The 13,345-nt window shown below is 41.1% G+C and overlaps 1 protein-coding gene across 2 annotated transcripts in view; it reads left to right on the top strand.

Moving 5' to 3' along the window:
* Positions 1–13,345, top strand: part of LOC117586316 (furin-like protease 1) — a 147,717-nt gene that overhangs the window by 89,911 nt on the left and 44,461 nt on the right. The window lies entirely within an intron of this gene.

Below are 13,345 nucleotides of genomic sequence, written 5' to 3'. Positions count from 1 at the left end.
CTCGTTAGTCAGTTTAGCATATCATTAGAACACTCAAATGTGAGACTGTTAAAACTTTGTCGCACACACACAGAGATTTAGAGAGAGAGAGAGAGAGTCCACAGAGAGATAGATGGAACTTTCTCGTTATGGAAGAAAGAACTTGACTCCTGAGGGGGAAAAATGTTGATATGCGTAGTCGGAGTAGAGTGCATTTCTGGACAAAGTTTTTCTACACCGCAGGAAAAGGGGAATCAGTGGCTCTCTCACGTTGCCTCTCCTAGTTTGCTTGCCAGTCACTGAAAGGGGAAGTAGCATTTTGGGGGAGGTACGAGTAAAGTGGAGTCGACTCGGGTTGCACAGGACACAGGTGTTGCCGCTGGACAAGTTTAATCCACAAGTACATTTCGACCGCTGTACTTTTCAACTGATACTTTTGATACACCACTCCATACACCTTCTGCTGCTATTTGTGCTGCTCCTCATCGTGGGATTTCCTCTCTCCACTTTAAATCGTAGAGCAGACGCGAACCCGCTAAGTGACTGTCAAGTTATCCTGGCAACGGGAATGTCTAGCACAAATGGAGCTCAAATCGCCTTGTAATGGCATCGTTTGCCATAAAACAAGGCACCCACCAAGAGAGGAGGAGGAAGAGTAAGAGCTGCAGGAGGAGCAGAAGTTAAAACAGCAGGAGCAGCAGTAAGAGGACTGGCAGTAGCAGCGGAACCAACAGGGAGTGGAGTGGAGTGGAGTGGTGGCGTGCCAAAGGTTGCCCTAAGTATGGGATTTACAGATGCTTCAAGTGAACAATACACTGAGAGAACGAATCTTGATGTTAAAGAAATGTTCCACAAAAAAGATATAATTAGTAAATAAATTTAAAAAAAGTACAAAACTGAGAACCAACAACTCAGAAATTTCTTGTCTTTATCCAAAAAGATTTTAAATTAATTTCTTAGTGCCACGTGTGTCTATATGGTTTTTTCATGATTCTTTAAACAATGAAAATTTGGTTAATGGAACAAAGAATGAAACATTGCCTCGCTAAACAATTCGATGAAAATATATTTTGTGCTTCTAAATAAATTTGATTTATAAACCTGGAGAGTTCCCCAAACATATTGTGCAATTCCTTTAACTTTCTTTCCCACAGTGTGTGAGTGCACCGTTCCACCACACCATTCAGCATTCAATGGAACAGTTGAAAGTAAAATGCATACCAAACAGTTATTTTTGCGGCTGACAGGGGTTAAGTCTGCCTCACAGCTCCACCATTCTGCCTCATGATGCTGTCTGAGCCCTAAATGGAAGCTGGCATTTGAGTTTTCAATTGAGGAACGAATGGCACAAGGGGCAGCCGGGGGAAACCTGAGCTGCGAAAAGAGCGCAACTGTGTGTCGATTTCCATTACACGGAAGGCAAACGGCACTCTATTGTTCAATGGAAATCCCTACTCCATTCAGGACATCGGGGAATGTGGAGAGAGAGGGAGAGAGAGGGGCGTCTAAGTAGCCTACGTGTCCGTGGAAATTAGTATCATTCTTAAAAGGGGGGCTATTGGGGCGGCCTTGGCCGGGAGCATTGAATTAATTTACAGAAACAAAATGAGAAAAATGCAATTTATGAAAAGGCAAGAGGACAAAAGTCTTGCCACTATAAATGGCAGATGGAAAATGGCAAATGGTAAACGGAAAATGGGGGAAATGGATGCTCCGCCGATTCGACTCCATTCAGCAGGAGCAGTAGGACGGACAAGGCGAGAAAGTTAATTGAAAATTAATTTTAAATGGCATTGTTAAAATGAATCCAAGGATGCGAAGGAGGAGAGTCTACGAAACTGAAATGTCACCTCGACCCATTTTGCATAATTAGAAGTGGCTGTAAAACTGTAATGAGTTGGCGGAATCGGAAATGAGTGCCCATAGAATTTCTTACGTTTATTAATTGGCAGGAAGGCAAAATTATACTTGCAAATGCCAGCAAGGACAAGAAAGTGTCTTGCAGATTTTTCAAACTTAAACGATGGAAGTTTTTTTTGCAGCTTTTACTTCCACCTGCAGTCCTGTCTTGCATCTAAAAACTTCACCAATTAAAATTCGAATTATTGCTGGTATCTAAAGGATATTCCACTCCTTCCATATTGATGAATAGAATGCCAACCTGCTGTATTGCTTCATATATAAAAGGCATTTTCGCTAACGGGGCAAAAGTTGTTTATGAACTTTCTTTGCCCCTTTTCAATTGATATTAAATTCTTTGGCCAGAAACAAACGCAGAACTTTTTAAACCTTGTTCGAACTCTAGACTTAAGGGGAACTCCACCCGTACTCTACACCTTTTGAACTTTGGATTTAGCAGAACTCTAACTTGTTGGGCCATCCCACAACCTCCTGACACACACCCACAGCCATAGTCTCCTGCATCACCTCCAGTGCCATACAATAGTCTACTGTCCATAGCCATAGCCTCCTGCACACACCCTTTTTGCGTATTCTATAGAGAATCCTTCGAGCATTTGGAAACATAACTCTCTGGCACAGAAAAAAAAGTGTTGACAAACATTTCGCACTTTGTTGTTTCGGGCAAATGTTTTCCCATTTCTGTTGCTGATGTTTCTCCGCCTCTTTCTTTTTTTTGACAAGAACTAAAAACAAACTCTGCGAAAACCAAGTTACAAATGCAACAACAATTAATAAAAAAAAGTAGACTCCTAGAAGTGCTGTAGCTAGGAAAAATTGTACGATTTTTCGTCCGCTGTTTGTTTTTCCAACGCGAGAATGACAACAGTGCCAGGAGCCAGGAATAAGCATCAACAAAATTCGTTGTGTCAGAAGTTTTAATGAAAACTAAACTAAATATATTTGTATCTGTAGTATCTGTGGGAATCCCAGGCACTCAATTTGCATCAAGTTTTCAGCGTCTTTTCCTTGCTCGCTCTCTAAACTTTATGGCACTGAAATGATGATGATAAAATAGAGAAACAAAAAGTTTTCCTTCGCGAAAGCAATGGGTGGGTATTTCGGAGGGGGGTAGTAGATGGAAAATCTCATTAACTTTACTTTTAATTTCATTTGCGTTCTTTTCCTGCGCTAATCAGTGGAATGACATGAAGATAAATGGAGAATCTACTTGGTGGAAAATGGTAGAAAAATCGCTAAGAATTTATATGAAATGTGCAGTATTATTCTTGGGGGATGTCCAATGCTGTCTGTGTTCTTTTCTAGCTTTCCTTTGGTTTTCTTTATTTTTTCTTCTCCTGCTTTTCTTAAGGTTTTCTCTACCAGCTGCTGTTTGTCATTTGCTTATCTGACTGTATGTTTCTCCTGGATTCCTTTTGGATTCCGTATATCTGGCTACTGCGTACGGCTCCTGCCTGCCGCTGCTGCTGTATCCAGCTGCTATTCCTCTCACTGTTGCTCTCCTTCTTTGTTCATCCTTTTGTATGGCGTCATTTACATAACACTCTGGCTACAGCTTTCCTGGAGGCCATCCTTCAGGCCTCCCATCCGTCTCCTTCCACTTTTTCTGTGTGGGTGTGTGTGTGTGTGTGTGTGTCTTACGCCGTCTATTGTTGAAGGACTTGCTTCCTTTTGCTGCTGGATGGACACTCGCTGATAAATGTTATCCCCCTGGAAGGCCACTCATCAATTTAATTGGGAAGGCAAAAAAGCAACGACTTTTGCTTTACTTTTTTCCCCTCATTTGCCTCCCGATCATAATGATTGTTGCTGGCTGCTCTTCTTTAATTAATTTCAGGCCATTTTCCTTGAAGGTTCCTCCCAATTCAATTATTGATTGATTGATTTTCATGTTGTGTGTGTGTGATGGGCCCTTTGGCCTTTTGGCCCTGCGGTTGCATTCGCTTTTGCTTATAGCAGCATTCGTGTGTAATTAAAATCCGAGAGTAGAGCCAGAGAGAGAAAAGCTCTCTGGGTTCACTGCCCTTTTGTGAGGACATTTTCCATTTTGCACCTCAAGGAAATCTCCACTTTTGATGGAGGTCAACGCTGGAGAGGCTCATTATAAAGGTTCCTGGCATCCCCGAACCCGAGGCCTTCCTCCTGGCAACGGCTGGGCTTTGTCTTAAGCTTAAGCTGAAATGTGGGCTATGTTCCTACCTTTTCTACTTGGATTTTCTTCCTAGGGGTTTCCTTTTCTTTCAAAGGAAAAGAAAAGGTGCACCAATTTTTTTATGTATTATCTTTTTGAGAAGGGCTTAATTGGTTAACAATTTGACAAAGTTCTAGGAAGTGTCGCCGCTGAGCTGAAAAAAAAGGAATTTTATTAATTAGAAAAAAAGGGTGTACCTCTTTTGTCTTAAGACCTGCTTAAAGGTGTCATTAGGCTGAAGAAAATAGGGAAAATAAAAACGCGGGAGGGAGAGTGTTCTTTTATTTACAATATTACAGTTTTGGAGCTATGTGCCTAAACAGTTTCAAAGATAAATGCGTTTAGGAGCCCAAAATTATAGCGCATTGCTTAAAGCTGGTAGTTCTTATGGTTTTGGTAGCACTAAAATTGTATGCCTTACAGTTTCACAGCCATGTTTTGGCATACTTCCACTGGCAATCTACTGGCGTTATCCGAAATAAATCTTGCAAATAACACACACAAAAACTCTCCTTAAATGTGATTTATTTGATTGGGAACGACTGGCATTTCACCTCTCCACCTTGCCAAGGGCTTACTCTATCACCTTTAACCCTGCAGTTTGTATGCCACTGTAACTGTAACCCACAGTTTTACGTACACTGAGACCGACTGAGTCTCCAAACTTTTAACACCAGCAGAGTTGACAAATTTTTGCAAATATTTTTGTGCACTTTTGTGCATGTCGACGCGAGAACTTTTGTCGCTCCCCAAAACAAAAGTTAAATATGTATATACTGCCATGTGTGTGTGTGTATGTGTGGGTGCACATTTGTGTTATTCGCTTGCGTGTCCTTTGTTCTCTCGTGTTCTCATGGTGTCTGGTGGCTGTGGGGCTGGCAAAGGCGGATATCGTTGATAAATTTTAAGTCAAAAACTCGGAAAATATTTATGACTTAACTTTTTGTTTAGTAACAAAAGCAAACACGCACACACGCACACGATGATAAACACCCACAGATAGAGATGGGGGCAAACATACACACACACACATGCAAAGGCATTTATCTTACAGCGAATCTGCGCCCTGCACTTTTCACCCACTCTGCATCCTCCCTGTCAGAATTGTCACAGAACTTGGGATTCAGCTATGCAAATAGCTGGAAAAGTATATGTGGATTTTCCCTTTACTTTCCCAGAGAGAGTGAGCGAAGTTTTCTGTGCAGCAGAACTTTAATCACATGACATGGAGAATACTATTGCTCGTATCTCAAAAGTTTACATAATTTTCTCCATTTTTTGTTTGCCATTGATCCTTGAAGGGAAAGTTTTTACTGCAGCAGCAGCAGGGAGAGTGGAGAAACACAAACTCATTCCTAATTGAATGTGTAAACCCCCGAAATGCGATTGAGTGTGAAATGAGTGTGGACCGAAAGTAGATCCAAAGTAACTCTGCAACTGGCATTCCAATCTACAAGTACGAAATTCTACGGATCTACATACATACAGGCAGAACATCTTGCTGGCAGACATTTTTTTTTTCGTTTTTCTGGCAAGAAGACAACCAATTGAACCAGACAAGTTTTTGATACCTCGCAATTCGGGGTATGTTGTTTACGTTGTTCCTGAACCCTTAGGGAGAGGGATCAAAGAGAAATACCTATGATACCTTGGGAACTGTAGAATATTCTTAAAAAAATATTTCCTGATTAACCTTAAAAAAAAAACCAATAGGATCATGTATAACATAAAATTTAACTAGTATTAATACTTTTAGCTGAAATTTGAAAGAAATGTCGGTGTCTACATCCTAAAATGGGGGCAATAAACTAACAGGATACCAAAAATGACCTATTTTTGAAGACTTTTTGGCTCTCTTGCTCTATCAATTAAATTAAATTTACAAGCTTATTCTTTGGTTACCTTCCCTCCGCATCAAAGGGTATCTGTTGGTCTTACACCCTCTAGACGCCCTTATCCTTTGCTTCGTTGCGGCAGCCTTCGATTGAAATTAAGTTTCCTACTTTTGTGTGCCGCAAATGAATCAATGATTGAGCCCAAAGAGTGAGTGGCGGAGTGGAATGAAATGGGAATGAATGGGGCGAAAGCGAAACTTTCCTACATTTGCCAACACTGCGGAAAAGTTCTAGCTGCTGGCTACTGGCACTAGAGGAGCTAATAAATATTTCGCAATTCACTGGAAAGTTTTCAGTGTGTGTGCGTGACCCCCAGGAAAAAGAAGGGAAATTTACATCCCCCAATCGATTCAATTTCCCGTGAAAAGTGTAAGGCCATAGAAATTACAACACTTCACTGAGAGGACATTGTCTTCAAGGCTCTACCTCTACTTCCTTAACCTGCTCCTGCCTCTTGCTTTTCCTCTGTGACTCTCTCTCTCTCTCACTTCTACCTTTAAAAGGTGCGTCCTCAATTAACTTCGGCAATGTTTTCCGTTTCTCTGTTCCGCTTGATGGCCCCAACAACAACCACAATTTCCTGCACTTGTGGCCAGGAAAAATAAAATTTAACAGCTTCGCTTCTGACACCTGACCTCAGACCTCAGACAAGATGCTGTAGAGGAAGATGCTTGAATGCTTGAATGCTTGTCTGTTGCTGCTGATGAAGATGATGATTGGTCTGGTCTGGTGTTTGCTCTCCCAAAAGCAGGCTGTAAAATGAATTAGCTAAATTTATGAGACAGTTGCGTAAGGAAGATCCTGTTTCCGTGTTAATTAATGATTGAAATAAATGTCAGGTGAAAAGATGCTATGCTGAGCTCTCAATTTCTTAAGTACGCTTTAAGTGCTGCTATCCTATCCCTAGCAATTATTTCTTTAAATATTCCCAGATTTCTTTGCATAAATGTATTATAGATGGCTCCAACGCTCCATTGCTCTATCGCTTGCCATAGAGAGAGCTCAATCATCAAGTCTTTCGCCCTTAAGAAAACTTTACTCTTTTGCATGTTTCCTCCTTCCGGAATATTTTTTGGGATAATTTTAATGCATATTTTGGGGCGTTTCAGGCGTGCTCCGCTTTGCAGGGAAATCGCCAACAAAACATGAATAACAAGAGACCAGAAACGAAGAAGAAAATGCGTAAGAAAGTTTGCCAGCCTTGAGTTTTCCCCTCTCCAGAGTTTCCTTGCTCCGTTGTTAACGCCCAATCGCATCGTGTTTACTTGGCTTATCTTTGGGTATGCTGACAGTTTTTTTGTGTTTGGAAAAATGCTTGAGAAAATATTTTGTAAAATAGGAAAATAAAGCAGACAGAAGCTAAAGTAAACGGGCGGTGGTTTTTTCGCCTCGGCCCGGCTTAAGGGCCACGCCTCTCAGACTTAGGCTTGTGAAAATCTTTGCTGTGAAGCTGGGTCTGGTCTGCCTTTTAGTTTCCTTCCCATTGGAGTCTTCCAAAAATCATTAGAGAAGCGCGTTTTAGCTTTTGTCTGGTGTTCGGACACGCCCTTTGGATTTTCTCAATGATCTGTCGCTTTCCCTGCCTCTTGCTGGACAGAGAAATTGGCGTCAGGCCTCAGTCGAGTGGAAAATTGCTAATGGCCGAAGGAAAAACCAAACAGAACAAAAAACTGTGACTTTTGGTAAATGGTCTGCCTGTGATTTTAATTAAAAGTCAGCGACCAAAAGTCGATGTGGCAAGTGGCAGTGGCTGGTCACTGGAACAACGGCGGTAGCAACAGAAGCAGCAAAAGAACCTCCTTTAGGGTCCTTTCTAATTGCCCGGAGAGTATAAAAAAAAGTGTATATATAAAGGGAATACTCGTCGTAAATTTATACATTGCTCAATCAAGTGGAACGATTGTGTATTGCAGAGCAAAAGGCCACACACAAAGAGAGGGCGACAGCAATGGCGACAAAAGGAGATAGGGAGGGAGAGCGGGAGAATCACGGCAAATATTTCCCTTGCATAAATATTGAACATTTTTGTTGCATTCTTTCTGGTATTGTATTTTGGTCGTTGTGGCCCCTGAATTTGCCTCTTCGTTCTCCCCAGCCTTCTGTTCTGTCCAACTTTCCGCTCTGTTCCCCCTTTCCATTCGATTGTATATTTTGCTTAGTCAAACAAATCGTTAACAATTGCACTCTGGGGTTGTGAGGGTCGTAGGTCAAATCAAATCAACACTTTCCACTTGATTAGTCCAATATGGAAATTTGATATTTCCCAGGCACCAAATTGAGGGACAGTTTTTGAGGCCAATTACAGAGAAATATTTTTGTGCAGCATAAAATATTTATATTTGAAAATATTTGGAGTGGAATGGAGTTTGATTTATTTCAGTTATTTTTAACTGAAAGGTTTATTGGGGCAAACGAATCCAATGGTATATTTAGATGGTTTGAATTGAGAATTGTTTGCAAGTTTTGAAATCAGCTTATCGATTGAAAACATATTTTCCCTTTAAAATGGGCCTAATATGTTTTAAGTAATTTGGGAGCAAATCTATTGAACAAAGACAACGTTTTTTTCTGCTAATGACGCTACTAAGTATTAACAAATTCGAGTCATTAAATGTTAACATATTTTTACGGTTTTTTCATACATTTCTTGCGTGTTTGCTTAATAAAATCTTGTGCAAATTACGTATTTGCATAGATAATATTTACTTGCTTTGAATTACATTTCTAATGTGTAAGTGTTTTAAGTCAACATTTACCTCCACATTCCACAATAGTCGCCATAAATTATTGACTTCCTTCCAGTCCACTATCGCATCCACATGCCAAAGGACAGTTTGAGTTATTAGACCCGCCCTCAACAACCCGAGAAGCAGATGCATATATCATGGTTGGAAAATTGGATTGGAGTGGCATTTTAATTGCCATCCAATTTCAACGTTCAAGTGCCCGCCATTTATCCAATGAGGGCGGAAGGGGCTTTTTGAATGATGCGGAGATCGTAATTCAAGTTCCAGCATTAGTTGGAAGCCTGACGGCCTGGGGAAACTCCAAAGGAAATTAAGTGAAACTCTTCTGTAGTGCTCGAGTTTCCACTATAAATTAAACAACAATTCAATTGCTGTGCTATCAAATGCGCTTAATGGAGAATGGAAATTGTGTGTGTTGTGTGCTTTGATTGTTAATTGACAGATGTCTCGGTACTCGGTTTGCCATTTCGATCGATGGCTTCTGCAAGGCAGTGCCGTAAGCTACTTGCTTCCTTTGAATTTGTAATGCCTCCTTCGAGTGCCAATTCTTTTTCAACGCTTTTCTATTCTTCCTTTAGATACATTGTTCGTACCTTTAGATACATTTTTAATTAAGTTGATGAAAGGATTCTTCTGTTGCCGAAGAGGAAGCAGGCGTGGAGAGTGGCAGAGCCTTCCCTTCTGTCCTCTCCTCTGTGTCCATCTCTCTCTCTTTTGGCAACGTTTTGTCCTTGTCATGATTTGGCATGCATTCAAAAAAAAAAAAAGGAAAAACTATTTCCAACGATACAAAAGCGCTTTTCTGACATTGAAAAAAATAAGAGGAACGCAGACGCAGACGCACCCAAACGGATGGCAATCAACGGCTGCAATTATGTAGTTGTATATGCAAGAGTGTGTGTTACAACTGTGTGTGCCTCAGAGAGTGTCCCTGTGTGTGTGTTGTATTGAACTTGCTGCTGACCTTAGCCTGCTTTCAGCACTTGGTGCCTACAACGTGCTTGCTTAGTCATTTTGGCACTGGAAAAATGGCAAAAATAAATAATAAAACGACCAACGAATCATTAGATACACTTTAAGTTTCATATATAAAATATTTCATAATATTTATTTATTCTTCAGAAAGATATATGTGTGTATGATATCTAGATCAAGAATATATGTACGAAAAGATGAACTTCTATTGCAAAAGTCAAAATCACAATCACTCTTCTCGAAAGGGCATACAAAACGAAAAGTCTGTGGAAAATAGTTTGCATAGTTTTAGGCTGCCCTTACAACAGACCACATGATTTCTCTCTCCCCCTTTTCCTTCTCCCCTTTCACTCTTGCTGTCTCTATGTCTCGTTCATGGCCACACATGCCACACACACACATTGGCATCAGCTTGAACATCATCGTCGTCGCGTTCAACGTCAAGTGGCCCACTCGGCATTCCCCACTTGAAGCGTAATGAAAGCATTTTTGCCACTAACACATGTACTAGAGCCCTTCGAAAGAGAGGCCAAGATAGTTAGTGAGAGAGTGAGAGAGATAGAGGGCTAGACACTTGCTTAACTTTTAGTGTATTGCGACATCAGATTGACACTTGTCGAAATCATTTTTGTGTCTTCCACTGAAGGGAAATTTTCGAGCTACCCACATGGGAGCCAAGAGTAGCTAAAAGAGCAAGCCAGATATTAAGTCTCTACTTTCTAATCTGTCTCGCTCACTCTGTCCTCTTTATCTACTTTATAATCTTCACACTTTTCTCTCGTTGGCACTGCTTTTCAATCGGGTTTCCCCCTTTGCCCAAAAGGACACACAGATTTGTAATTCCATTAAGATTTCTGTCTCATTGCACAGAAAGTCAAGTTCATTTATTTGTGCAGAAGTCCAATGCTTGCTCGCTCCTTCACCTGGCTGCCGAGAGAACAATAAAACACATTAACACCTATTAGGGGGCGGTCATAAAGGAAGAATGGTGTGTGTGTGTGTGTGGAAGGCAGGGGGCATGGCATGGCACAAAGGCTATTGTGTAAATGGGAACATAAATAAAAGCGACTGTCTGCCAAGTTATGAATAATAATGACAATAGAGACAGAGCGCCAGATAAGGAGCAAGAGCTAAACTGCTTGTACGAATGAGTGTGTACGAGTATGTGTGCTGATTATGTCTGTGTGTGTTTCTGTGTGAATGTGTAATGGTAATTAAGCTTTCGGCCTTAGAACCCAAGCAGGCAAGCAGAGAGAGAGAGAGAGAGAGAGCCGACAACATGGCTCCGCTTTGGGCCTTTTTTATGGTCATTTGTGCAATGGAATGGAAACGGAACATTGAAAACAGAGAGGAAAAAAACGAGAGGTAAACTGAAACAGAGAGAAGGGATTAGGCAAGCGAAATACTTTGTGTAAAAGAACGAATATCAGAGTTTTAGGGAACGGAAGATGGAATGGAGATGTACCTAAAGATTGTGCTTAAACATTATTTTTTCTGGTATTTATTTAAGAATTTTGTTAGTATGTTTAGAATTAAGAATTAATTAAAGTAAGCCCAATACACCCTCAATTACCAGGGTATACAAAATAGAATATCGTCCAGACACCACAGGAAACAGAATACACATGTGGAGGGGGGGCTATAACCTGGTCTCCAGATAAGAACCGACCAAAGGATGAACCTTCCACCAGGTGTACGTACATGGAAGGGAGTTTGTGTTGATGTGGATATGTGTATACAAATCTCTGCGCTAATTAAAAGTCATTAGAGGGCTGGTGATGCTGGTATAATTGCATCTAAATGAAATGCCAGGAAGGGAAGAAGCTTCCCTGATCTCCCGCCGGGCGGAGATAAATCAGTTAGAGCTTTAAGCCCAGATACCCAGATGATTATGTTGACGTTTTCTAATTACATGTTTCCCTTTTTTTCTGTTTTGCAGGTAAGCAACAACAAATTGAACGCCTTTGAAACATGAAAATCTTATGCCGGAGCGAGAGAGGTGTAGGTAAATATATTCAGAATTAAGAGGCCTCTTTGGAAAGTTCAAAGGGGAAACCGACCGAATGAATATTTCACCAGCTCACTTTCATTTAGCACTTAGCCGATGTCCTGTGTGTTTGCGTCCCGTGTGCCTAGTGGTTTCCATGAAATATGAATCGGGTATAACAAATGCAAATGCAAATGCAAATGCCTAAAAACGAATGAATAAGTAATCATCGAGTGTTTCTATCGAATGCGAATGAGAGTAGAATTAGATGGCAAGCAAAGAAGTGATTTAGCCTTACCCGAAAGTCCTTCAAAGATTCAATTGCGATGGCGATTGCGATGGCAATGCTGCTCACTTTGGAATTTTCGTCTTCATAAATTTGCAGCTGTTTCTCGGCTCATGAAATATGCAAGTGGCAAAGCAGGCATGAAAATGCCGGAGCTTCCTTCCGTTGCAAGACCATTCCGGACTACAGGGGACCCAGGGCCATTCTTTTTCTCTGCCTTTTTTTTCATCCTATTATCTTTGTCCAAAGGTTCTTCCCGTTGTTTTGTTCTCTGCCTCTCGCTGGGTGTGCTGCTTGTGCCTGCTGTTTTGTTTAAATTGTCAGTTTGCACGCAAAACGCCGTAGTTCCGGCCAGTGTTCATTTCGCTGACTTGAACCTCCTGTCCTGCCGTCTCCTGCTGCTGCCTCCTGCAAATTACAGCCAGAACTTTTGTGCTTTTCCATCCCGATGGCTGCTCTCCCACACTTGGCTATTTATCCTCGCTTTCGCGCTCTGCTCAGATATTTCTTTCCTGTTTCATATTCCATGGCAAATATTTATGTGCAGATATTTTTTAATAAAGAATTATTATGCCTTGTAGAGAGGAGAGAGAGAGAGAGAGGCAAGGATTTGCCTGTGGATGAAGTGAAGGCGGAGTTCATGCTGCTGCGATATCGTTGATGAAAGTTCTTGCTCTTTGCTCTTGGGTTTTATTTATTATTGGCATTTTTATTGGTATTCCTCGTACATATTTGCAGCAACTACTTTTAGACTCATTTAATAAAGCAACTGATTTTTGAGTGAATTTTGAGCTTGCATCTCTTTAATGTAATCTCCAAACAGCACACCCTCAAGTATTATTTCGCTAAAAGTAATTTCCCTCACATTTGAATGGCAAAGGAGCTTTCTCTCATTACGCATACCGCCACGTGTCAGCCTCATCATGGACCACATCAAAGTGTTGCCAGAAAAGATACTTTCCCAGAGAGATACACGCGCCAGAAATACCTTTCGTACCTGTGCTAACTCCCTCTTTTTTGCTCGGGAACACACACACACTTTATTATTTATTGGCATAAACACTTTAATGGCAACAAGGCAACAGCAGGCGGCAGCAGGCAAACACGATAATCATATTTATTAACATTTTAACTTAATTCAGCGGGTGGTGGTCTGCAGGTTCCACTCCTTTCCTTGCGAAATGTATCCTTAATGTAAGAGCAGGCGGAGGAGGAGGAGGAGGAGGAGGAGGAGGTATCCTAATCATCAGTCAGCGGGAGTCAGCAGGTGTTTGTCATCACACTCATGAATGAATGACTGAGTGCTGGCAAATATTTTAATTCAAATTTTATTCACACGCAGAAGGGGAAGAGGCGATACGAAAT

This window comes from Drosophila guanche, unplaced genomic scaffold, assembly GCF_900245975.1.
Source record: "Drosophila guanche unplaced genomic scaffold, DGUA_6, whole genome shotgun sequence".
Taxonomy (NCBI): Eukaryota; Metazoa; Arthropoda; class Insecta; order Diptera; family Drosophilidae; genus Drosophila; species Drosophila guanche.
Note: the sequence above shows the minus strand (reverse complement) of the source record. Positions and strands in the feature narration are given on the sequence as shown.